At 47.3% G+C, this 27,059-nt stretch overlaps 1 protein-coding gene and 1 pseudogene across 4 annotated transcripts in view; both read left to right on the forward strand.

Annotated features, from left to right (window-relative positions):
• MFAP3L (microfibril associated protein 3 like) overlaps positions 1 to 27,059 on the forward strand; it is a 190,748-nt gene that overhangs the window by 56,253 nt on the left and 107,436 nt on the right. Inside the window, exon 6 of one of the 4 annotated variants that reach the window (XR_014826569.1) lies at positions 5,499 to 5,981. The exons of the other annotated variants lie outside the window; for them this stretch is intronic. The gene's annotated coding sequence lies outside the window, so the exon portion shown is untranslated. Of the gene's footprint in view, positions 1 to 5,498; positions 5,982 to 27,059 lie in introns of those variants that run through there. 4 annotated transcript variants of the gene reach the window in all.
• Positions 18,955 to 19,547, forward strand: LOC100157248 (H/ACA ribonucleoprotein complex subunit 2 pseudogene; annotated as a pseudogene).

The following is a 27,059-nucleotide window of genomic DNA, read 5'->3' on the forward strand; positions in this document are numbered from 1 at the left end:
TTGTTAAGAAAGGTCTCCCTGCACCTTCAACCCTGACTTAAATCCACCTGCCCAACCATGCTTTCCCAAGTCAGTGCATATGGTTTAAGGATCAGTGGACGGGTTGAGTTGAGTCAGCAATTCAGTCATGTGGATGTATTCAAGGCATGTGAGCACAGGGAGACCAACTTTCCTCTGATGCTTGAGCCATGCATGGTCACCCCTCAGACTCCCCCTTGTATTTTCTGTGTCCCCATGTGCATGTGTGAGCCTGGAAGATGTTGTCCTTCACACCCACTCTACTTCTCAAGGAAACTTCCACTCCCCTCCAAGATGTAGCCCAAACGTCACCTCTTCTTTGAAGCCTTCCCTGACTGCCCTGCTAGGAAGTTGCCCTTTCTTCACAGCAGTTTTTACAAATGGCCACAGAAATTCTTCAACACTCCTCCCACTGAGAGTTCAGGTCCCTGGCCCTCCCTTCACTACTGGGCGGGCTTAGAGCAGCTTCATCTAAGAGCCTGTAGCAGGAATGATGCTGATGTCTTATGAGGCTGAGCTCCGGAAGATGATGTGATGTCTACCCTGTATGCTGGAACTCATCCCTTGGAGCTGCAGGGAGACCTGGCTCTATGCAGAGGCCACATCTCACACCTGGTGGGCAGACCGGGTCCTCGTGTCTTCCATATGGGGCCCCAGGCATGGTGGATCCCAGGCAGCCACCTCCATTCTCCATGCTCCCTCCAAATTCCTAACCCACTGAGTCTGTGAGAATAATATATTGGTTGCTTTATCCACTGAGTCCTGGGCTAACTTATTATTACCCAGAAAAAGGAACTGGAGGAACTTTCTGTGAGTTCAAAGACTGTGTATTCCAGTGCTACAGTGCTCAGCAGTCCTGCAGAGGCATCATCTTTGTCTCACTGACTGGATTGCACGCTCCCTGACAGCTGGAACTCTGCTTTACTCATATCTGTCTGGCAACAAACATGGTACCTGGAACACGGCAGATCCTCAATATGCATGTTGAATAAACTATTACCTAGTTTGAGTGTGAAAAATGTCCAAAAAAATCCTACATTACAAAAAATTAGAATCAAATTATAACTTACTTCATAATTGCCAGAAGGTTTTGCCCAGTGCCTCAGACTGTGAGTTCTCAACTGCACACATGACAGGTGCAGAGCTGAGCCTACACATCCATGTCATATGCATGATGTCACACACATGGTGCACTTTAGTTCCCCTGGATTCCCTGCCCCACCTGGCCAGCACCCACCTATTTACTGGGCTCTTCTCTTACCAGGAGCAGCTTCAAGAAATCCTTCCTGCCTATACATTGTGCCTGAGCTCCAAGCCCTCCTTGAAGCCACACTGAATTAGCCCCAAACACAACCGAGAGCTGGCCCTGGCATCTGACGGTCGGGTTCTCAGCACACACCTCCAGTGGGGGCTGAGCACACAGCCTTACTAGCATGGCTTACTCTCCTCTCCCTGTTTTTGAGCAGTTAAGGAAGCCAGGAAAGAATGGAGCTTTGGTTTGCACTGCCAGCTTCAGGAGACTATATATAGACACGTGCTCTGTGCTCACAGAGAAACGTAACATATAAATGTTATTCACACCCAGCCTTCCCCTGGGTTAGCAGCCTGGCTGGGTTTGATCTGCAGCTTGGAGCTGGGATGCTGCTTCAGGGTTCGCTGTTCACTTGTGTCTACATGTATGCCTGGGATGGACCCCGGCCAGCACCAAGCAGGGGACTCCAGCCTCCTGCATTTCTGGCATTGGGTTTGAGGTAAATCCTTGATTCAGTTTCTACATGCAGGAGACCCCAGCCTCCTGCATTTCTGGTGTTGTGTTTGAAGTAAATCCTTGATTCAGCTTCTACATGCAAATCAATGTTGCCCTTCTCCTGTGCCTGACTCTGTAAATAGAATTGTGAGTGGACAGGCCCTTGTGAGGTTGAGATTCCAGTGTGAGTGAAATTTACCTGAAACTGACAGCCCAGGCTCTGAGATTAGGGGGGGTCAGTGCCCCCTAGACCACAGATGGAAAGTGGTGGGCCTGGGGCAGAGGACATGCTGGCTGGTGGGCTCTGGCCTGAGAAGAGTCTGTATTCAAGGACCTGCCAATTACAGAAAGGAAGACAAAAGAGGTTCAGACATTCTCTGAGCACCAATGAACTGGGTACCAGGAATGTTTCCAGCTACTGCACTTGCTGGCCCCGGTCCTTTGCACCAGCCTGGTGGCAAGTCATGTGACGCCTCTGAGGCTGACCCTGCCCCCACCCACCCAAGGCTAGTCTTCCCACTCCTACCCTCACTTTCTACCACCTCCCCTCAACCCCGCCCCTGACAGAGGTCAGGGCAGTCTGCCTTGAATGCTCTCCACCTCCAAAGTTCTCATTAACAATGTTTGTTGTCTTTCCTTACTGATTTCAGAACAACTTTCCAAGGCTCCATCTCCGATCCCAATTTTCCTCTCATATCTTCACACATCATTTCTAATTCAGCCCCATAAACATTCCTAAATCTCCACTGACTGCTCTCTCTCCTTCAGAGACCCCCTTGCAACCACTCTGAGCAGCATTGCCCTGAAAGTGATGTTCAGGTTTCTCCGAATGTGACTGAAAGAATCCTCCACTTCCCATCGATCACTCCGGAGTTCCTAGACCTGTCAGATTACCCTCTGCCCCAAACTGCCTGCAAGTTTGCACATCCATCTCTTTCCTGCCTTTTTCTCTGCCTGCTCACTGAGGTCCTTACCCCTCCATGTAAACCTTATGCTGCCCTGCCTCCCAGAATTCTTACTCAAGGTCTGCCTGTAAGACAAAATGCCTCTCTTCTGTGGGTACTAATCTATTTGTGTGCAACAGCAAAGGACCCCAAACCCAAATCTCTAATTTATAATACAGATGTCATGCCCTCATCACAAGTAGACTGTGCCTTCTCCAATTCAGGGATCAAGGCTAGAGCAGCCCCATCTGGGGTGTTCTTGTGGCTGAAGGAACGAGCAGGCTGGTAGAGACTCAGAGCCACTCTCACCTTCTGCTTGGAGGTGACACGGGTCCGGTCCCCTCACATGCCGCAGGCCAAAGCACATCACGTTGCCAAGTCCAGAGTCAAGGAGCAGGGCTATCTGGTCCTCTTTCAGGGACAAAGGAAGTAACTGCAGGTGTTGCCTCGTACCATGCTGATGCCTTTATGATGGCAGAGGGAGCAGTATGCCTGTATCCCTTGCATTTGGGGTAAGAACTAAGTTTTTTTCATATTTTTGAAAATTCGGGTATAACATTGTATTAGTTTCAGGTGTGCAATGTAATGATTCACAGTTATGAAATAATCACTGCAGTAGGTGCAGTTAATAGCTGTCACCTCATAGTTATGAAATTTTTTCTTATAGTGAGAATTCTTAAGATCTTTTCTCTCAGTAACTTTCAAATATGCACCACAGTGTCATAATTGTATCACCACGCTATACATTATATCTCGGGATTGCGTTACTTTATAACTGGAAATTTGTACCTGTTGGCCACCTCCACCCGTTTCACCCCCCACCCCCACCTTTGGAGGCCACCAATCTGATTAAGCACTAAGTTTTCATCATCTTATATCCCCCATATGTGTCTTATAGATTGAGAAATTAGAGTACGTAGACTTTAAAGTACTGTAAATTGGGATTAACAGATACACACTGCTATATATAAAATAGATAACCAACGCAGACCTTCCATATAGCACAGGGAACTCTACTTGGTATTTTGTAGTAACCTATAATGGAAAAGGATATGAAAAGAATATATATAACTGAATATATAAATATATATATAAATTGTGTGTGTGTGTGTGTGTGTGTGTGTGTGTGTGTGTGTATAAAACTGAATCACAGGGCTGTACACCTGAAATGACATGATATTGTAAATGATTTACAAATAAATATTGTAAATCAACTATACTTCAATTTAAAAAATACTGTAGAAGTTCCTGTTGTGGCTCAGCAGGCTAAGGACCCAATGTTGTCTCTGTGAGGACGCAGGTTCAATCCCTGGCCTCACCCAGAGGATTAAGGAAATGGTGTTGCCACAGCTGTAGCTCCAATTTGACCCCTGACCTGGGGAACTTCCATATGCCACAGGTGTGACCATAAAAAGAAAAATACTCTTAGTTGCTTAATGTAAATATATTATTTACTCTTTCAGTTAAACTTTATAGTGGGAGCTCCTGTCATGGCTCAGCAGTTAACAAACCCGATTAGTATCCATGAGGATATGGGTTCGGTCCCTGGCCTCACTCAGGGGGGTTAAGGATCCAGCATTGCTATGAGCTCTGGTGTAGGCCGCAGATGCGGCTTGGATATGGTGTTGCTGTGACTGTGGTGTAGGCCAGCGGCTGCAGCTCCAATTCAGCCCCTAGCCTGAGAAGCTCCATATGCCAGGGGTGCAGCCCTAAAAAGACAAAAAAAAAAAATTATATTGAACAAGTACTGTGTTTAATACCAAGTTATTCAGTGTCAAGCCTCTGGCAGGACAGCCCAAAGCAGCCAGAGAGGATCCAGCTCACCAGCCTCGCTGCCTCCTCAGTGGGTTTAACAGTCTAGTCCAGGTTTCCAGGCAGATGGACTTCTTACAGGATATTGAGCAGCTACCAAATCATAGGTAGTGCAGGGGGAGCTGGGGGACCACAGCCAGACACTCGTTTCAGGACACACCTCCAGAGGGGAGATTCGGAGATCAGACACAGTTCCCATCATCACAGACACCTCCCATTCTCGGTGGGAGGGCTGCACACGGGCACTGCATGACCCAGCTCTGTGGCAGCCTCTGCGGCACAAGGATGACCCCTACTCCTCCACCCTCCACAGGGTATCATAGCAGGCATGCGTCTGCATCCAGAACCCTCCCTTCAGTGGGCTGGGAGGGCACTGGGAGAGTTCTTGGTGCTTTAGGAAGGTGAGCTCAGGGGAGAGCACATGCTGAGTGCCCTCTACCAGGGCAATGCCCCACCCACCAATCCCCCCATCCCAAGCCCTTGGCCCAGGAGTCCTGGAACCCACCATCTGCCACCCACACTCTGCTGTCAGGGACAATGGCTTAAGAGTTCATCACAAGTGTGGAGATGGTTCAGTGCCTCGCTGTATGAAATCCGTGGTTCTACTGAAGCACAGAGAGCAGGTCCTAATGAACGTTGTTAAAGTGCAGCACCGCTGGGGACGAGCAGAGCCTCAGACTGATTGTCGAGGCTAAATGAGGACTCTGCACATAGCCCCGCTTCACGCACATCAGGGGTACAATGATGGTGGAGGATAAGCAGTTAAGGGGCTAGAAGGCAGGCATGGGGCAGCCACCGAGGAGCCCACAAGCTTCCTGGGCTCCTAGAAGTTCAACATCGAGCCTTGTCCAGCGGTAATGGAAAGTCTGTGAGTGCTCGCTCTTCTCTGAGTGAGGAGCCAGGGAGAAGTGGGGGAGGCAAGCTGAGTGGGACACGCGTCCATAACTGCAATTCGTCTAAAGATGCTTTTCCTGCAGAAATTCCAAGCCTGTGTTGAAGAAGTTCTGCATCTCAAACTACCCATCCCGAGCACACGACCACCTTTGGTCTTTGGTCCTGGCTCCTCCCACCAGTATCGGGCACAATGTTGGGCACTAGGACCTGGACCCGTGGGAAGACAGCACAGGGAAGAGATTCTTATTGACCAAACAAGCAGCTTGAGAACCAGGAGTGCTGAGGTGTGCTCAGGAACTGGAGGTGTGCAGAGGACCCCTCTACCCAGGAGGGCCCGAACAGCCTCTCTGGGGATGGTTACAGTCCCAGTGTGTGTATGTCATTGCCTCGTGCCAACTTGTCTTCCACATTGAATTATATCACACTCTGGATAGTTCTTTCTCCTTAAGGAGTTCTCTGGTGTCTCAGCAGGCGGGGGATCCGGCATTGTCACTGCAGTGGCTCCTGTCACTGCTGTGACACAGGTTTGATCCCTGGCCCAAGAACTTCTGCATGAGGCAGGCATGGCCAAAACAAAAAACAAAAACAAAAAAAAATCTGTTTGGGGAGTTCCCGACGTGGCGCAGTGGTTAACGAATCCGACTGGGAACCATGAGGTTGCGGGTTCGGTCCCTGACCTTGCTCAGTGGGTTAACGATCCGGCGTTGCCATGAGCTGTGGTGTAGGTTGCAGACGCGGCTCGGATCCAGCGTTGCTGTGGCTCTGGCGTAGGCCGGTGGCTACAGCTCCGATTCGACCCCTAGCCTGGGAACCTCCATATGCCGCGGGAGCGGCCCAAGAAATAGCAACAACAACAACAACAAAAAGACAAAAGACAAAAAAAAAAAAAAAAAAAAAAAATCTGTTTGGTATTTCTTTCTCCTTAAAATAACATTAATAAATAACCTGGTTGTTTGTGACACTGGGCCTAAGTCCAGTTTTAGGTTAACAGGCCAGAAAATCTGTATCTATATAAGCCTTTATTACAATTTGTCATACATTGACTTAACTCTTACCTACTTCAAATACGGTTGTTTCAATATACATGTCATGTTATATAAATAAAAATTAACACAAGATAGTGTGAAACTGTGCACCATAGGATTTTGCTGGAAGAACAGAGTACCTTGAGTGCAAAACGTCTTGCCTGCAGACAGTGATAAAGTGCACCCCAGTGCAATCATCCCAACGCAGAAAATACTCTCTTCACTCTTTCATCTTCGACGCCTACCGTGCCCCAGGCTTCCATGGCTGCAGCCAAAATGTACAGGCTTAAAGGACAGTCAAGATGCGGTGTAGCCATACAACAGAATATTATTCAGTGACAACAATCAAAGAAATGAAGCACAGATGTGTCTACTACATGGACACACCTTGAAAACCCTCTGCCACATGAACAAAGCTACGTGACAAAGACCGTATTTTGAATGACATCATTACTAAGAAATGTTCAGAATGTGCAAACCCATAGAGGCCAAATAGATGAGTGCTTTTCAGGGACTGGGTTTGTGGGGAGAGAGAGACTGCTCATGGGGGTTCTTTGGGGAGTGATGAACATGTTCTTTTGTTAGGCAGTGGTGGTGTTTACACACTTCTGTGAGTATACTAAAAAAACCCTGAAATGTACATTTACCAAAGATGAATTTTAGAAAAATTATAGATCAAAGCTTCATGGCTTAAAACCATTGATTGCCCTTTCTCAGGTGGCAGGGTGGAGGGCTCAGGGACCAGTTATCACTTGGGGTCTCTCTGGGGCAGCTGTCACATGCCAGCGGACTTGGTGGTTGTCCGAAGTTTTGTCTGGGCTAGATGTCCAGTAGCTGCCAGTGGATACTTGCAATTGGGTGATGAGCAGAGCAAGTACTCATGGCCTCTCCGTGAGACTGGGGCCTCTCACCACATCAGCACCTGGGTGCATCCCAGAGGGTGCATCCCAAGATGCAGGTGGCCTCAAGGCCACAATGGCTCAGCATCATTGCCACCATGTCCTCTACTCCAGGTCCAGGGACACACAAGGCTGCCCCCATTGCAGGCAGCAGTGCTGAGGTCCCCTGCAGAAGATGGTGTTGTTTGGGAGGATAACGGTGGCTGCCTTTGGTACAAGCTGCCACGCTGCCCTAACTGCCAAGTTGGAGACGATAAGCCCAGGAGAAGGCCTGGTAAACTGCATGTCTGATAAAAACTGGGGATGAGAATCTTGATGGAATTCTGTGAGAGGTGCCTCTTCCCTGCTTAGAAGTGAACTCGTTCAGAAGCCTTAGTGGTCTGTGCAGGGCTGTGGAAGTTGGGAGTGCATATCTGGGTTTCCTCCCATGGTCGGGTTTAACAGGGCTGGGTCTGGGGGAAGGCACTCAAGGTCCCAACCGGCCACAGTGTCAGCGTACCCAAGGGTAACACTCATGATAATGCCAAACCCAAGTTCACTCTCTTCATCACACGACAGGCCAATAAATTGAGAGACGAGTTGTTGGGGCAGGAATAGTCACTTTAATCAGAAAGCTCGCAGACGGAGAAGATGGCAGACTAATATCTCGACAAAAAGCCTTGCTTGGGAGTTCCCATCATGGTGCAGTGGCTAACGAATCCGACTAGGAACCATGAGGTTGCAGGTTCGGTCCCTGCCCTTGCTCAGTGGGTTAACGATCCGGCGTTGCCATGAGCTGTGGTGTAGGTTGCAGACGCGGCTCGGATCCCGCGTTGCTGTGGCCCTGGCGTAGGCTGGCGGCTACAGCTCCGATTGGACCCCTAGCCTGGGAACCTCCATATGCCATGGAAGTGGCCCAAGAAATAGCAAAAAAAAAGACAAAAACAAACAAACAAACAAAAAAAAAGCCTTGCTTGGAGTTTCCTGTGAAGAATTTGGTTTGACAAGAGGGGATAATCAAGAGAGGCTACATCCATGGTTGAGGAGCAAAGGAGGCAGGTTAGGGCCTGAGGGAGAAAGGGGTTGGGCATCCTCAGGCCAGCCTGGGGCCAAGGATCCATTCCCACCAGGTCCGGGTGTGAGCTGGTTCTGAAGCCTGAGTCAGTGAGCACAGCAACACTGGGCCGCCACCCACACCTAAGGGTGCTTATGGGTCCACCCAGGGGGAGAGGCACAATTACAACTGGGGGCCCTGAATATCAGAAGCCTGACATCAGGCAGTGAGCCCCAGAGGCCCACTCCCCACACCCGCCCCGGCCCCTCCGGCAGCCACCTCAGGCACCATCCCACAGTGAGCTGGTGAGTAGGAAGAAGGCACGGTGACAGCTGATCTGAGTGGGGCTCAGTTCAGTGAGAGAAGTTTCTTAGGGCACGGTGACACTGGAAGTTTGTCTGTCTTCTGTAATCATGATGCCAGAACCAAAAAAATACCATAGTAAGAGGCATGCTAATTAAAGAAGCTCTGTCTTACCCTGTTTTGGTTGTGACGGCAAAAACCATTTCCTCCCATGAGTCATTTATTCAAATGCACAGCCCTTCTTAATGGTCCAAATCCCCACCTAGAGACTAAGTTTGGATTCTGACCCTTCAGCTCAACTGAAGCTGTTCTCCGTGTGGTCGACTGATGACGTCGAAATGTTCACGAGAGCAGAAAGGGGCCTTCACTGTCTGGTTCTAGAGGATGATTCACTCTGTGCAGCCACTCACACTCTGTCCCCTGCTTTCTAAAACACACTGAACTTCTGTGGAATATTCCCACACCTTTCCTACCTCGAGCCACCACTCATGATGCCACTTTTCCTAACTATCCTTCCCCAATGGTCTGTCCTTGACTTGGGCTATGCAATAGGTCTTTGTTATTTATTTTATGTATAATAGTATATATCTGTTAATCCCAACCTCATAATTATCCTCCCATCTCGCTGTTTCCCTTTCGGTACCATAAGTTTGTTTTCTATGTCTGTGAGTATGTTTCTGATTTTTAAATAAGTTCATTTGTATCACATTTTATATTCCACATATAAGTGATATGGTATTTGCCTTTCTCTGACTTCATTTTAGTATAATAATTTCTAGGTCCATCCACATTCCTGCAAATTGTATTTCATTCCTTCTCATGGCTTTCCCATATATATACACACACCACATCTTCTTTATCCAGTCCTCTGCTGATGGGCATTTATGCTGTTTCCATGACTTGTCTATCATGAATAGTGCTACGATGAACATTGGGGTGCCTGTATCTTTTCAAATGAGAATTTTCCAGATATAGGCCCAGAAGTGGAATTGCTAGATCATGTGGTAATTCTATTTTTATTTTTTGGAGAAACCTCCATACTGTTCTCCATAGTGGCTGCACCAATTTGCATTCCTACCAGCAGTGGATTTCCAGGATTTTTTTTTTTTTTTTTTTTTTAGGTCAGTATTTTGTTTCTCAGATGCTTCAATGTGGCTGTAAGTATAAGGGAGAAAAAAGTTTTCCTCCATTCTCCTAGGACTCCTGGCTGTGTCTGAAAATTACAGTGACAAAGACAGGAGACAGGAGAAAAGCACACAGATTAGTGCAATTTCATGTGACACGGGAGCCTTCACAAGGACAGAAGGATCCAAAGAAACAGACCTTTGAAGCTGGGTGTGCTGAGAGCAGACAGCCCTGGGGGAGGGCGGGGTCAGAGAGGATGGGTAACCATGGCAACAGGGGGGTCAGCAGGGCCTGCCTGCTGGGATTCTTCTTGGTCCCCCTGTGCTTGGAGTCACAGATGTTCTCCTTCCTCTGGGTGCACAGAGGCCACCTCTCACCGGAGGACCTGCTTCAGGGAAGCAAGGTCAGAGTGACCTTCATGCTTCTGCCATTTTCTCAAACTCCATTCAGCTTAAAGTACTCAATATGTCAAGGTACCATAATTGGAGGTGTCGTGTCCCAGACCCCATCACAGAACTGACACCCAGGCCATCACACAGGGCCCCACAATTACAAGGACTTGCCCTGCTTCTAAGCTCTGCCGTCTCTGTCTTGAATTCTTCACTTCTGAATAAGGGGCTCCTGAACTCCTCACTTCCTTTGGCATTGGCCCCACTAAAACACAGCTGGTCCTACGACTAGAGTGGGAGTTCTGATTACTGCATCAAGTAGACCAACTTCGTCACCGGGCAAACAGGTTTCTGGACCTACCCACCCCATGGGTGAAAGTTCATGCTGTCCCACAGCCCTGCCCACACATATGGTCCAACTGGATGAGTTTTTCACTCTGGTAGGTATGAAATATAGTGCATGTGCCGTTATTTCATTACACTTTTTATTTTGTGACAATGTGGATTCCCATGCAGTTGTTAGAAACAACGCAGAGATTCCCTAACCCTCCAACCAGCCCCCCAGGGTAGCACCTGCAAAACTTCAGTGCAGGGTCCCAGCCAGGACACCGGCAGAGACACACCTGCTGATCCTGGTCGGGCCTCCCCAGGCTCACCTGCTCGCTTTCCTGCTCAGATGCATTTAGTTCTGTGCAGTTTTATCATGTCTCGGTTTGTATATCCACCATCACAGAAGGATCCAGAACATTCCCAGCATCACAGGGGTCCCTGGTGGTGCTGAATACAGTACACCACTGACCCCCCCCCACCACCACACCCTATCCTCTCCTCTCCTGACAGCTGACGACTCACCACACATCTCCAGAACCTGCTTCATTTCAAGACTGCTGTAGCTGGAATCACACAGTGCGTAGCCTTTTGGAATTTGCTTGTTTCATTCATCATAAATCTCCTGAGATCCAGCCAGGTTCTTGCACGGGTCACAGGTCATTGGTTTTATGGCTAAAATGAGCAGCTTTTATGCAGCTTTTCTTCATGGTAAGTACCCCTGTTTCTTGGCCCACTGACCAGTTTTTTATCTGGGTTGGCTCCAGTTTGGGGCACTTAGGAATACAGCTGCTAATGTATTAAAGTGCAGGCTTGTGTCAACTCACATTGTAGTTTTAGAATGAATTTCCCTGAAAATTCAAGTTAAACATTCTCTCATTTGTTTATAGGCCATTTAGGTTTTCTCTTCTCTGAAATGTCTTTTGACCATTGTTCTTTCTGGTTATTTAATTTTCTCATTTTGATTCCTGAGATTTTTTTTTTTTTTTTTTTTTTAGGGCTGCACCTACGGCATATGGAAGTTCCCTGGCCAGGAGTTGAGTCAGAGCTGCAGCTTCTGGCCTACACCACAGCCACGGCAATGTGGGTTCTGAGCTGCATCTTCAACCTACACAGCATCTTACAGCAATACCAGGTCCTTAATCCTCTGAGCGAGGCCAGGGATCAAACCCATATCCTCATGGATACTAGTCAAGTTCTTAACCTGCTGAGCCACAACAGGAACTCCCCATTTGAAGTTTTTATAAATCTTTTTCCTCTTTGTTGACTATTTTCATGGGGGCATCATCCACGTATCTGGTGCTGCCCAGACTGGAAATGCAGAGAACTGGCATCAAACCAAAGGGACCATTTATTTACTCCGGGAGAAATGGAGTTTGGGCAAATGGACTTCTAGCCCTACTTCATTTCCTCATTATGCCCACTTTGGATAGTTTGAAAGCCTCCACACTCATCTCCTGGCTCTAATCTCTCACCCATTTAACCCACTTCACCCACTGAAGCCAGTTGCATCTCCTGGGAGCAGATTTCTTACCAGACCGCAAGCCTTCCCACTTCCCTGTCCTCCCTCTTGGCTGTTCAGCCCAAATGGGTTTCATCACCTATAAGGGAAAGTTGGGCCCCCAGCCCCACCCTGGAGTTCCCCTCCTGTGATGGGCTGGGCAAGCCCGCCCTCCCGAGTGCATGACCTACCTCCACCCCTCTCCACTGCAAAGAGGCAATAGACCTTTGCAGGTGGGATTGGAGGAATGAGATTCTCTAGGATTATCAGGTGGGCCCATACCCCATGCATGTGCCTATAAAAGCTGAGGACTTTTTCTCACTAGAGGCAGAAAGGGGCGGTGGAAAAGCTGCGGCTTGGAAGGTGACGACTAGGAGCCCAGGGGAGCAACAGCCGGGCATGACCCCTCAAGTGACAACGTGCAGGGGGAGCGGGGGCCTTGGTCACCTGAGCTCCCGAGGCAGAATCCTGTCCATGACCCGAGTGAGGCTGGGAGCATGTCTCCCTGCAGCTACCCGGCAGAGCCCTGCAGCTGCAGCTTGCTTTTAGCCTTGGCAAACCCAGAGTGAAAACCAGGTGAATCTACCCACACTTCTGACCGGAAAATGAAGGTAAGACCCTTAGCTTGTTTATTTAAAATGAAGTATGGTCCACAGGAAGAAAAGAGTACGTGCTTGTGCATGGGAGGTGAGGGGCTCTGAGGTCAGGTGTGTTCACATCACCTATCTCAGGTAGGCTCTGCAGCCTCGCCCAGCCTTTGCTCCATGTGTCATTGAAAAGGGGTGTAAATTCCCATTAGCTTACCTCACGTTCATTTGGGTTCTTACACAAAAGGCCTGCATATGGTAATTGACAAGAAGCCCCCTTCCCACACGTGCCACCCCTCCCACGGCCTCCTACCACCAACGCTCTGGTCTCTTCCCTCGCACCTGCTGCCTGTTCTCATACAGAGCTGGGCTCCACATCTACAAGCAAAGCTTGTGTCCTGTGGACTCTTGCAGCTCTCCAGCTTTGTCTCTGTGTCGGAGCAAGATAAGAGCTCAGGCCTCTGCTTTCTGTGCAATCTGGATACAGCGGGAAGGACAAGCAGGACCTCAGCCCCCTCCAGCTCTTATGTCCCCTCACAGGGCTCTGGAGCAGGTGCAGTGCCTCCCCAGCCCCAGAGCAAGCCCTCCATGAGTCCTGAATTCCAGTCACTGCCCCTCAGGACCAGCTGTGTATTAGGGCTGAGAAGGGTTATGGACAGAACTATGTTCCCCCAAATCCAGGTGTTGAAGCCCTGACCCCCAGAGCTTCTGGTTATGCCCTGATTTGAAGGTAGGCCCTTTGAAGTGGTGATGAAGTAAAATGAGGTGGTTAGGTGGGCCCTGATCCAATCTGTTTCTTATAAGAAGGGGACATTTGGAGACACAGAGAGACACCAGGGGTGGGACCACCAAGGAAAGATCATTTCCTCACAGCAGGAGGGCAGCCGAATGCAGAGAGGCCTCGGGAGAAGCCAAACCTGCCAACACCTGGATCTTGGCTTTCTGGCCTCCAGAACCATGAGAAAATAAATTTCTGTTGTTTGAGCCGCCCAGTCTGTGTCATGGCAGGCCCAGCAAACAAATACAGGAAGAACAAAACCATAGAAGAGACATCTGATAATAGATGATTGCTCAATAATTCACCAAGTGTATCTGGCTGTTTAGAGTTGACTTTACATTTAAGAATTTACATTTCTCAGAGTTCCCATTGTGGCACAGAGGTTTACAAACCAAACTAGTATCTATGAGGATGTGAGTTCAATCCCTGGCCTCACTCAGTAGGTTAAGGATCCAACATTGCCATGAGCCATGGTGTAAGTTGCAGATGCAGCTTGGATCCCACATTGTGGTGAAGGCTGGCAGCTGTAGCTCTGATTCAGCGCCTAGCCTGGGAACTTCCATAAAAAATTTACATTTCTGAATGTACCATTACATTGTGAAAAAAGGTCTTCATGGGCCACCATAACCTTTGAGGACAATGCTCTAGGATGAAACAAGAATCGACATAACCAGGGAGTGTTAAAGTCTCTAAGCAGAAGTAACAACTATTGAATTTTCATCCAAGAGGCAAGGGAGAGGACCAAGTTAAAGCCACGACTTACCACAATTCTCCATGAAATCTTTCTAACAGAACCAGACAACTGACCATTTAGTGATGATGGTGACTGGCAGTCTTGGAGGAAGCAGTGCCTGGTCCTTTGTGAAAGGCTCTGTTCTAATCATGGGAGTGGCTACATCACCCCTCTTCATTTGTAGGCATGGGTCAGGAGCTCCACCTGGCTCCAGCCTCTGGCACATGGACAGTCATGCTCACCAGCTTCATTCCAGTTGCAGGCATTGCTGCCAGACACATGTTTATCATGTCTTGTTCAAAGCTTATGTATTTTTACACAGCTGTGATTAAACTGGCAGAAATACCTAAAGGCAGGAGGAAGAAAAAGAGGGAGCTGGGACTCCATGTGGGACCCTTGCAGCTGTTCTTCCATGGCTGTGGTTGTTTCGTCACTGGCCACCTTGTTACTGAACCCAAGTTTGCCTGCTCATGGCTCAGGAACCCCACACTGAGAGAAAAACATTGGGTAAAAAGGAAAGTTTCCTTTATTTCAGAGGCCAGCAACATGGGGAGAAGGTGGACTCATGTCCCAAAGAACCAACTGCCCATTGTCAATCCAGGGCAAGAGCTTTTAAAGGGGCATGCTAGGGGTGTATTGGCCGAGGTGGGGACTACATGCAGAAACAGCACAGTCAGCTCTGACCATCATCTTGAAACTGATCATGCCAGAGTCTGATCAGCATCATCTTGATTGTTTTAGTATGGTTGATCTTTAGTTCCAGGATCAGTTTTTTCCCATTTCCTTGAAGCCAGTTCTCAGAATTGTGCAAGGTAGAGCAGTTTCTGTCCTGGCTATTGACAGGCCATCATGTAGTTAACTTCTTCCACCTGGTGGGGGTTTCAGTGTCTGAAAAATATTTCAAAGGCAGTGGCTCAGAATAGTATCTATGGTCCTTGAGGAGGAACTAAATGTCCTTGGCTTTGTTTAATGGCTAACCTATTATTATTGGGTCTTTTTTGACTGTTTTCCTTTGCTTCTGCATTTTTATCACTTCTCTGGTTAAATGTGTTCTTTGGCTAAAGTTTTTCTACAGACAGAAGGTGGGCAGAGGACTTGGGGGTGGGGTGGGGATCTGCCCCAGGAAGGCCTCATAGGGTCCTGCTCAGTTTCGACCTCACTATCCTTTTTTTTTTTTTCCAGTTATGTGGGTCCCAATCATATGGGCCCTGCACATATATACTGGTTATTTGTTTTATATTGAGTTATAATTACTAGACAACATTATATGTTACAGTGTACAATAGAGTAATTCACAATTTTTAAAGGTTATACTCCTTTTGTAGTTATTATGAAATATCAGTTGTATTCAAGATATCTTGTAGCTTATTTTATACTTAATAGTCTGTACCTCTCAATCCCCCACCCCTATATTGCCCCTCCCCCTTCCCTCTCCCCACTAGTACCTACAGTTTTGTTCTGTGTGTCTCACCTCACTGCCTTTTCAACACACTGTGGTACAGCCTTGCAAATAACCTGTGAATAGCATCTTCTTTCTTTCTGTCTTCCCACATCACTAATAGAAAAGAATTTGCCTGAAACAAGCAATTTTAAAATTACACTTAAATGATCATTTTGAATGTGTCCACATACTATTTGCTTCTTTGGATGGATTACAACCTTTTGGGTGCAACAACTGTGATCTTGTTGCCTGTGGAACCCCTACCACAAGCACTGTACCCGGTACAGAGGAGGCAGAAGTAACTCTTGGTTTAATAAATGGAACCCAGTTCCCAAGAAAAATACCACCAGAGCCTTATAGAGGAGAGTAATGTCTTAAGAACTCACATTTCATCCCACCTATTTGTTTCTGAATTCTTTTAGACCCTAAATAGTCGAACATTCTAAATGCCCATAGTTTGTGCAGAATCTAATCAGTCTCTTTGGGGCTTTCCAAGGGCAAAATTTGGCCCCGGCTGATCCATGTCCCCACAGCCTGTCCTCCTCTCATTTGCACCCCTTCCTGTACCCGCAAGCCCTCCTCTTTCTCTTCGCATCTGTCCCTCCAGATTCTCTGCCTCCTTTGGTAATGCTTAGCCCAGCAATTGCATTTCATAGTGATCTTGGCCTCTTTAAATCCCTCTGAATTATTGGCATCTAATTCTCCTTTAGTGGGGGGGGGTCACACCCACCCCCAGGCCACACAGTGAGTTCCTGGAGCCCTTTGACTCAGTAGCACCTAACAGTGCACTCAGTGCAGAGCAGAAACAGTGCTTGCTTGCTGACAGCTTTGTCCAGGAGATAGGATCATGCTCACTCATGAGCTCACATCATGCCCACCTACCTGGTTGCATCTTCCCCAGAAGCAGAGATGCTGCACAATTGGTTGATCCCATTTGCAGAGCATCATTGGGCTCACATTGACTTCAGGGAGGGTGACTTAAAAATCACCTACTTGTTCAGCCAGTGTTTTCTGAGAACACATCAAACATGCTTTATGGACACTGCTTCTGTCATGGAGATATAGCAGCAAACTGACATGGTGCTCCTATCACAGGGGGTGACCAGGAGTACACCCACAAACAAATGATACCATCTTGGATTAGAGATCCTAAGAATGAAACAGAACAAATAATGGGGTTGGGGCAGAAAGGTGGCTTATTTAGTTTAAGGGGTCAGGAAAGATGTGTCCAGGGAGATGGCAGTTTAGCCTAAATGAACAGAAGGAACCCCTTACACAAAGAGCAGATGAGACTGGAGAGAGTGGGGGTGGGGTGGGAAGTGGGAGAAGTGGACAGACAGCCCAGACCCTGGAGGCCATGGGGGCCAGATTGGCCCACAGGTGCAGGTTTTAGTCCAGACCCAATGGACTTGGTGGTGGTGGCCCCACAGGAAGCGGGGAGGGGGAGACTAAGGTGATAGCCATATAAACAGCAACAAGTGGGCAAGTTCATTTGGGAAGTAAAACCAACAGGACTTGCTGATGGGAAAGATGCTGCAAGTGGGGGGAAGGAAAAGAGAGGAATGCAGAGGGACTCGGATTCTTGGCCCCAGCACATGTGCTGTTACCTAAGATGGGGAGATGGAGGAGGGTGTAGCTGGGAACAGACTGGATGTGGACCCTAGCCTCAGCCAGGTGAAGGCACCTGTGAGACACTCAATCATGCCATGGAGGAGGGTCACGTGAGGCCCCAGGGCTCGACTCAGGACCAGCATTCCCTCCTTTCTCTTGGCATGGCCACCTGAGCCAGCTGGTAACATGGAAGGTCCCTGTGCCATGTAAGTATCCAGAGCTGGGGCGCACAGGATTTCAACTTTGAGGATTCAGAAGTGAGAGCTCCTCACCGCCAAAGCCTCCCTCTTAGGAAGGTGGACATCCTATAACAGGGAATGGTACTTCAATTAGGACGAAAGAGGATGGTCCTAGAGTCCAGGCATTGAGCCCTCTGTCATGCTGCTTCTGGATTAGTTCATTCTTTCTGCTTTGCATCCCCACCTGGATGTACCATACAATGCAAAGAATCAGGAAATACCCAGGGTCACACTGTTCTGCCCTGAGGCTTGTTTTAATGTTGTCTCACTCTCCGCTTCCAAGGCTCTGGGAGCTGCCAGTAATAAACTGTATGTGATTATAATCTCTGAGATTATCTGGATACTTTGATCACTTTGCTGGGAAACTTTTCTGTCTGTTCAGCTATTCATGTTGGGAGGCGTGGGTGGTGCTCTGCTTATATCAGTCTCTAAAAGTTTTTATAAAAGCAGGTACACTGTTTCTTTTTACTGTTGCTCTTTATGTCACTAGCTCCCCTGAGAACCTTGTTTAGAGGAGGTGTCTTCTGGCTAAATACCATCAAATAATACCCCATTCTAATCTTATCCTGGCAGAAAGCTGAGACTGTTTTCATATAAAAAGTGCACTATTTTCATTAATATACATCACAGCTAAATGCCAGCAGGAAACAACACGTTATTAAAATATGCCTTTTGTGGAATTATTTGCAGGATAATTCTAAAGGAGCTTTATGGTTTTGAAAAGGGCCTAGCAGTTGATTTAGGTTGTGGAAACTAAATGCAAGTGAAATTGCCATTGTGAAGTATCCTAACAGCCCTTTATAAAACCATCAAGCACTAAGTCACTAAGGCAGTGAACAGAGAATGGAAAAGTCAGAACAAGCCCATGCAGTGGATTCCTGGTTGCTGACAGGCTTTCAGTGTTGGCTGACATGCTCACAGATACCACATGTGTGAATTCCTAAGCAAGCACCCATATCACCATTTTTTTAATAGCCACACCCATAGCACATGGAAGTTCCCAGCCAAGGATCACATCTGAGCCACTGCTGTGGCAATGCTGGATCCTTTAACCCACTGCACCAAGCCGGGGATTGAATCCTCACCTCTGCAGTACCCAAACTGCTGCAGTCAGATTCTTAACCCACTGCGCCATAGCAGGAATTCCCACATCACCATTTTTTTTTTTTTTTGTCTTTTTTTGTCTTGTTGTTGTTGTTGTTGTTGTTGTTGTTGTTGCTATCTCTTGGGCTGCTTCCGCGGCATATGGAGGTTCCCAGGCTAGGGGTTGGATCGGAGCTGTAGCCACCGGCCTACACCAGAGCCACAGCAACGCGGGATCCGAGCCGCGTCTGCAACCTACACCACAGCTCACGGCAGCGCCGGATCGTTAACCCACTGAGCAAGGGCAGGGATCGAACCCGCGACCTCATGGTTCCTAGTTGGATTCGTTAACCACTGCGCCACGACGGGAACTCCCACATCACCATTTTTAATACCTACTCCAAGCAAAAGATCCTATTTAAAACACATTGCAGTTCTTGGGCACTTGATTGCCCAGTCGCTGCCATGACCAAAATAAAGGCAGATCCCAACAGGCCAGAGGCTCAGACAGAAGCATGCTGTGGGGAGCATGCTTACCATGAACTGCTGGTGAAATCTGAACCCCACTGTGCACCCCCTGGCTTCTCGCAGACTTACGGGGAAGCTCTACAAATGCATCAAGAAAGCCATAAAGCAGAAGCAGATTCAGCACGGGGTGAAGGAGGTTCAGAAATTTATTGACAAAGGCAAGAAAGGGATCATGGTTTTGGCAGGAGACACGTTACCGGTTGAGGTATACTGCCATCTCCCAGTTATGTGTGAAGACCGGAATTTGCCCTACATCTATATCCCCTCTAAGACGAACCTGGGTGCAGCTGCTGGCTCCAAGCGCCCCACCTGTGTGATAATGGTCAAGTCCCATAAGGACTACCAGGAAGCCTATGACGAGTGCCTGGAGGAGGTGCAAGCCCTGCCCCCACCCATGTGAAGGACTAAGGCAACACCCTGGGTACCTGCTCGGAAGCTGTTGGGCTGGTGGCAGGTCAGCTGGCTGCCCTCCTGCTGCCCACACTCACAGCATCTCTGTGGTCCCCCAAGGCACATATACCTTCCAGACAGCTCCAGCAGCTATTTCATGACAGCAAAGCCAGCATCTTCTCCATCAATGCAGTTTCCTGTTGAGCTTCAATGAAGATAGTTCCAAGAATGTGATGGGGGGAGTAAATGCTAAAACTGAAAAAATAAAAATAAAACACATTGCTACAGCTCCAATTTGACCCCTAGCCTGGGAACTTCCATATGCCTTGGGTGTGGTCCTAAAAAGACAAAAAAAGAAAGAAAAATTCTCTTTATCTTTTTCTAGGCTCTAGGGGCTAAGGCCATATGAGTCAAAGCACCCATATAATTTAATGAGACATTATCCAGAAAAAAAAATTAAACAAGCCCCCCCCCCCATGGAAGTGGAAGTTTTCCCCAAAGGAGGTCTAGTGCCTCCCTCTGCAGGAAAATTCCTGATCTCTCCCCACAGCAGAGGCTGTGCAGCTGCTCCACATTCAAGGACTCAGAAGCTAGAGATTCTACCTCAAGGCCAGAGGGAAACAGCATTGGTGAGAGCCCCCTGCAAGAAGGAGACGGCTCCCTGTTGGGCCATCTCCCCCCATCCCCTCCTGAGGTCCCTCAGAACACAAGGCAGCCTTCATCTCAAGTCTGAGAGGCTGGTACCCCAGCCTGGCACCCAGGGGCTCTGCAGAGACTTCATAAGACTGGCTTCAGCAGCTTAGCATCAACCCAGCCTGAGCCAGAACCAACTCTCCCCATCATGGAGGTTCCTCCTTTTTCTGTTATCAGTCACTGGTCCATGTGTTTTATTACTTCTCACTGAACAGGGCATTTCCGTATACTCCCCTCAGTATTTATATTGTGGAGGAATTCGCTCAACAGTGTCCAAGTTTAAGGTCACTGAAATGCCTCTCTCTGCCCCTAACTTAAGTGTTTAAAGAGATCATTTCTGAGGCCCTGTGTGATTTTCAAACTGAGGCCTGACTCAATGGAAGAAAGAGAATTGAGCTTCCCCATTTTCATGTTTACTGCCCAGCTGGGCAGCGTGGAACGGTCAGTGTAACACGGAATGGCCAGCAGCCCCCCACTCCATTTCTCTCGGCGGGAGACAGCTTCATCTTCCATGTCCATATCTCTTCCACCTTCTCCACTAAAAACAATGTTTCCCATGCTGGCCTCATCCTGAGGTGCTCCAGTGCCATCTTGATGTAGAAGGTAATGATGCTGCAGCCACTGGCTCTGCCTCTTGCCCATCCGTCATAACCAGGTGTTTGTGACATTATACACCAGAGACACAAGGCCTTTCTAGTTCAATAAAGAAAAAGAATTTATGAAAGTTCGCCCCTCTGCTTGACAAAGCAGAGGTCTAAATGCCATCATAACGGAAACGTAGACCATATTTTTTAAAGCAACCCCTGGGAGAACAAAACAAAATACACAGCAGCCACTATAAAAAAAAATCTCTGAGCACTTGGGCTATAAATATTCATAGTATCTTCTACTTGTAGAAGCACTGTATGTTTACAAAGAGATTTCTCATTTATTCCCCACAACACCCAGCGATAAAGGAAGAAAAGCTATTATTCTTTTTTTTTCTATTTTCCAAATGGCATAACTATGGTCCAAAGGTCCAAGGTCACAGGGCTGGTAAATGGCCTGAGCTTAAACCTGGGTCTAGCACCTTCTCACTATACTGTTACTAACATGCTGTTCTTCACCCGTGAGGCCAAGGTCTTTATGTTGCTTTTCCCATAATCGTGATGGGCAGATGTGCCATAAAATTTTCAGCCATCTTATGTCTAGGGATGCACATGGCTTAAAAGGCCCAGTCCCCCAGGGTGGGTGTTCAGGCCATAAATGTGAACTGGATTGTTGTATTTATTTGGCTCTTGTGAAGATCAAAATTGTGATCTGGATTACACTAGCACCATGCTTTACCCAGAACATTCTTTCCAGTTGCTAAAAGCTTTATAGGTATATATCCACACTGCTGTTACGATGCAGATTTCAAACAGGAACAAAAATGTAAGCTCTGACTGGAGGAGAGACATGTGGCCCTTCACAGATCGAAGTGGTTGTAAATACTGGCCATGTTCTGTTGAGACGGGGGCCCAGGGGAGCTCTGCTCTCCTGTCATTGTCTGTATTAGCAGGAGAAGTCTGACAGCCACTCTGCTCCTGGGAGCCGTCCATTGGGAGGGTGCAATGCTCGGAGCTGTCATAAAAGGGCAGTGATTCCTGGAGTCAGGCTGAGCTGTGCTTACCTGATGACAGAGCAGGAAGGGCCGGGGCAGTTATATACCGTCTTTAGATGCTGTGCGTTTTCACTCACCAGGCAGAACAGCCCTCACCCTCTGTGCTGCATTCCAACCCAGTGTATTGGTCTTCAGCACCCCCTCCCCACCACCCTGTCTTATGTGTGGGTCTGAATGATTTGGGTTGTCTTCTCCCACACTGGGGCAGCCCATATGGGGGAGAATTCTGGACCCAAATGACATCCTTGAGACCCTGTGTTCTTGGGTCAACCCCCCATATTCCCAAAGCCCATGAAGGAGGTTCTCAGTCACAGGATGCTTGGGGACGGAGACAGGAAGATTACTGGACAGGGTCCTGAACTCAGGAAGAAGGCTTTATGTCCAGGCTGATTTCTCTCTCTCCTTTTTTTTTTTTTTTTTTTTTTTTTTTTTTTGCTTTTGCTTTTGCTTTTTAGGACCACAGCTGCAGCATATGGGAGTTCCCAGGCTAGGGGTCCATTAGGAGCTACAGCCACCAGCCTACGCCACAGCCACAGCAACATGGGATCCAAGCTGCATTTGCAACCTATACCACAGCTCATGACAATGCTGGATCCTTAACCTACTGAGCGAGGCCAGGGATTGAACCTGCATTTTCATGAATACTAGTTGAGTTCGTTTCTGCTGTGCCACACCAGGAACTCCCTGTCTATTATTATTTTTTTTAATCTTTTTTCTTTTTTTTTTTTTCCCCTTGTCTATTTTGATAATGACTCCATTTTTATGGTGGTGAGGATGGAAGGACTCAGGGGGCTGGGGGATGTTTCCAGTGGAGAAAGAGTTTAGTTTTAGAAACTTCATCCAGATTTATTCCTTTGCCCTGGGCGTGGGCTTCACACTGCTGCACCCACAATGCTGGTGGATGTCAGGAGCCACAGTGAGGGTGAGCCCCACAGAGCAACGATGGAGAGATTCTGGGGCGGAGACTTGGCTCCCCTCTCCTGATGGCATCATAGTGGGAGAAAGAGCCTCGGGAACTGTCTAGGGTGGGGACGTGTGGGGAATGCTAAAGGATTCAGCAGTGTTCTGAAGCAGCTCCAAGCCAAGGTCACACTCCTGGCTCTGAATCTACAAACAGCAGTGAAGCCATCAGACCACAGCTTCGTCTTTCTATGTCAAAGGGCGGTGTAGAGCAACATGGGCTGAACAGTGTGGGCCCCACTGAGCATGGTGCGTATGTCATTTCACCCGCTCTCCAACCAGGGGCCACTGTGTCCTCATCACACCAGTGGAGGAGGGGGGTAGGTAAGGCGGTCGAGGAGCTAGCCTAAGGTACTGACTGGGAAGTTCAGCAGACTGACCTCCATCCTGCATCTTGGCAATGCTGGGTCTACACAGCCTCAAGGATGGTCTGCGTGAGGCGCTCCTGCTCCATGGGGCTCCCATGATTCACCCTAAATACAGAGGCAGCTTCCCAACTCCCAGCCCTTCTCAGGGGCTCAGATGAAGGGCAGCCAATGCAACGGAAAGAGGGAGAGCTAAGAGTCAGAACCTCCTTTTCCAGCAAAGTCGCTTCCAAGATACGAGAGCCTGAGCCAATCATTTAGCCTGAGATACAAAGTGAGTGGTAGGGGCGGTTGGAGGGAGTTCTCTCTTCCAGCCTCACCTGGTTATTAAAAAGAACAAAGGAGAGAATATCCCACAGGTGAACAGGTTTGAACATACGAGGTCCCAGCAAATGTGTGATTACTCTGAGAATAGGAGTGGGTGTGGGGGCCTTCATCTGTTTGGATCATTTTACCCTGGACCCCTATCAGGGAGGGGTTTCTAGGTGTTTCAGGAGGTTCAGAGGGGAGGTTGAGCAGGTCACTGATGTACCCATTCACTCACCTTCCTTCCCATCCCCAATCTGTCCTGAATGAAATGTTGACGATGGAAAGGCTGCCTGTGGCAGGTGCCTCCGCTGATTTCTCTAATGGCCAAGTAAGCGTAATCTGTGCCGTCCGGTACACAGCCACAGCCAAATTTAAAGTTCTACAGATATTGACTCCCAGACTTTGGAAAACTTATGGTTTGCAAAGGAGACAGTTTGGGACGTAGGGGGATGCGCTGGGAGTTTGGGAGGGAAATGCTATAAAATTGGGTTGTGATGATCAATGTAATAAATTCATTGAGTAATATAGAATTAAATAATTAAAGTTCTAGTTTTCCAGTCTTACCAGCCAGTCCAGTGATTAGACAGGACGCATGGGCACTATGTTGGCAGCTCGAGAGCCTCCCCATTGTCCCTGGAGCTGCACTGGATGGCACTGGTCTAGCTTATTTGTGAAGGCCAATCCGGCTCTCAGTTCCACTGACTCACTTACATTCTTTCCTGCATGCTTTGAGGAAAGCCCGCTTGTGTTGCTGTGTCAATATGTGTGCACACTATGTCAAGGAAGGTGTCAGGATTCCAGACAACAAAATACATAGCAACCTTGTACATTATAGATGTTAAATGTTTTGTTAAATCTCTAATTAAAACATTTCCTGAGGCAATGTGTCAACATTAAAATTCTGAAAGAGAGACCTTTTGCTGTACTTAGAAGGATGTTCCTCAGTACCAATGTTTGCTCACTTCCTTTTGGATCTAGAGGGTTTTTTGGTTTTTTGGTTTTTGTTTTTTTTTTTCTTTATTTCCTTTTTAGGGCTGTACCTGTGGCATTTGAAAGTTCCCTGGCTAGGGGTCGAATCAGAGCTTCAGCTTCCAGCCACAACCACAGCAACACAGGATCCAAGCCACATCTGCGACCTACACCACAGCTCGTGGCATTGCAGGATCCTTAACCCACTGAGCAAGGCCAGGAATCGAACCCATGTCTTCATGGATACTAGTCAGACTCGTTTCCACTGAGCCCCAATGGGAACTCCCTAGAAGGGGGTTTCTTTTACATGTCTTTGTTGCTCACGTTACCTAATTACATTGTAGACATAGATAAGGAGCCTCTCTGTCAAGTGACTTGGAATCTAAAACCCAAGGTGGAGAAGCTGCTGCTTTGTCCCCCGGGGCAGCAGGCATATCTCACAGTTACACTGAAGAAAAAAGGACATTATCTTCTGTTCCATTTTTAACTGCTGACACAAACATCTCTCAGGTATTAATAAACAGAAGGAGAAAAAAAAAAAAAAAAAACAGCTCCTTGTACTCCAACACCAGAAGTCAAAGCTTCAAGTTTTCAAGGCTATTTTATCAGGTGTTTTTCTGACAACCTGACTTGAGAAGCCAAACTGCCCTCATTCCTCCTACCCCCCCTTTTTTTGTCTCTTTCTTTCCTTCCTTCTTTTTTCTTCTTCCCTCCCTCCTTCCTTCTATTTTTGATCTTGAAGTGCACTAGGTGTATTTATCTGTTGCCCCTGCAGCCAACATTTTCAAAAACTTATACATGAGAAGACAGCACATTATAGGAAATTTGAAAAACTGGAGAAACAGGCAGAGAGCAGAGCACATGTGATCCACTGCCGGAGTTCCTTTCATGGCACAGCAGAAATGAATCCAACTAGGAACCATGAGGTTGAGGGTTTGATCCCTGGCCTCACTCAGTGGGTTAAGGATCCTGCATTGCCATGAGCTGTGGTGACGCGGCTCAGATCTGGCGTAGCTGTGGCTGTGTTGAAGGCCGGCAGCTGTAGCTCCGATTCACCCCCTAGCCTGGGACTCCATATGCCACAGGTGTGGCCCTAAAAAGCAAAAATAAATAAATAAATAAAAAACCCACTGGTGACCAGTGGCACTTTGATCTGGTGCCACCTATTTTTTTTACATGAAATACTTGTTTTCATTTTTACTATAATGGTACAGTTATACTACATATGAAACCACATATTCCTTTTTTTAAAATGACATTTTTAGGAATTCCCATTGTGGCTTGGTGGTAATGAACCTGACTCATAACCATGAGGACACTGGTTCAATCTCTGGCCTCGCTCATTGAGTTAAGGATACAGTGTTTCCATGAGATATGGCTCAGATATGTCTCAGATCTGGCATTGTTCTGGCTGTGGTGTAGGCCGACAGCTCTGATTCAACCCCTAGCCTGGGAACATCCATATGGCGTGGGTGCAGCCCTAAAAAAGACCAAAAAAAATTCAATTTTTCACATTTACCAATGTAAAAGTAGTGTTTTAAATAGAGCACTTGTTTTTGTTTTGTTTTGTTTTGTTTTGTTTTTTACTCATCCCTTCTAAAAGCAGCCCTGAGGTTTGGGGAAGGAAATAAGAAGCAGTGTTCCCTTTAAAGTACCATTAAACCGGATGAGCTGCTCAGAGAGTGTAAGGATGCCAGCCATCAGACGAGGTTCTGCCATTTGCAGCAACATGGAAGGAACCAGAGATTCTCATACTAAGTCAGAAAGAGAAAGACAAATACTATATTGAACTTATGAGTTGAATTTAAAATATGGCACAAATGAACTTCTCTACAAAACTGAAACAGACTCACAGACACAGAGAACAGACTTGTGGTTGCCAAGAAGGAGGGGGAATGGGGGAGGGAAGGATTGGGAGTTTGGGCTTAACAGATGCATACTAGTATATATAGGATGGATAAACAAGGTCCTACTATACAGCACAAGAAACTGTTCAACAATCTTTGATAAGCCATAATGGAAAAGAATATGAAAAATATGTGTATATATATATATATATGTATAACTGAGTCACTTTGCTGTACAGTGGAATTAACACATTATAAATCAACTATACTTCAATTTTACATACATACACACACACACACACACACACACACACACACATATGTATATATTCCCTGGTTGCCTAGAGGTTAAGGACTTGGCATTGTTACTGCTGTGGGTTGGGTTCAACCCATGGCCTGGTAACTTCTGTATGCATAGGCTCAGTCAAAAAAAATTGTTAAAAAATCTACATATAAAGAAAAGCATTTGTGACTTCACAATAGCTTTGTGTAGTAGATATGTTTTCTCATCAGCAAGTTGTCAGTAACTGGTACTTGCCAGGCTTCCCAGAAGCTCCCTGTTGATGTGCTGTAACAGAGACAGAGGAGGGTCAACAGAGTTAGTGGAACGAGGGAGCAGGTACCCACATTGGGCAGTGTTGGTGGCACCTTCACAGCTCTGGCTGTGATTTCAGGGAGAGGTTATCAGAAGCCAGCCCCAGAATCATTCTTCACGTTCACTTCACTTTGTGACATATGACCTTATGTCACATAGAGCTATGTTCAGATTCATGGTTTCTTAAATATACATATGTATACATTGACATCAGTGGTTTAGCTTTATTAATTAACATTAATAAGTGTATTAATACGTTTAATAAAGTTAAA

This window comes from Sus scrofa, chromosome 14 (genome assembly GCF_054392235.1).
Source record: "Sus scrofa isolate SSC_HxYL_T2T_F1_AM1 chromosome 14, Sscrofa_HxYL_maternal_Yorkshire_Landrace_v2.0, whole genome shotgun sequence".
Classification (NCBI taxonomy): domain Eukaryota; kingdom Metazoa; phylum Chordata; class Mammalia; order Artiodactyla; family Suidae; genus Sus; species Sus scrofa.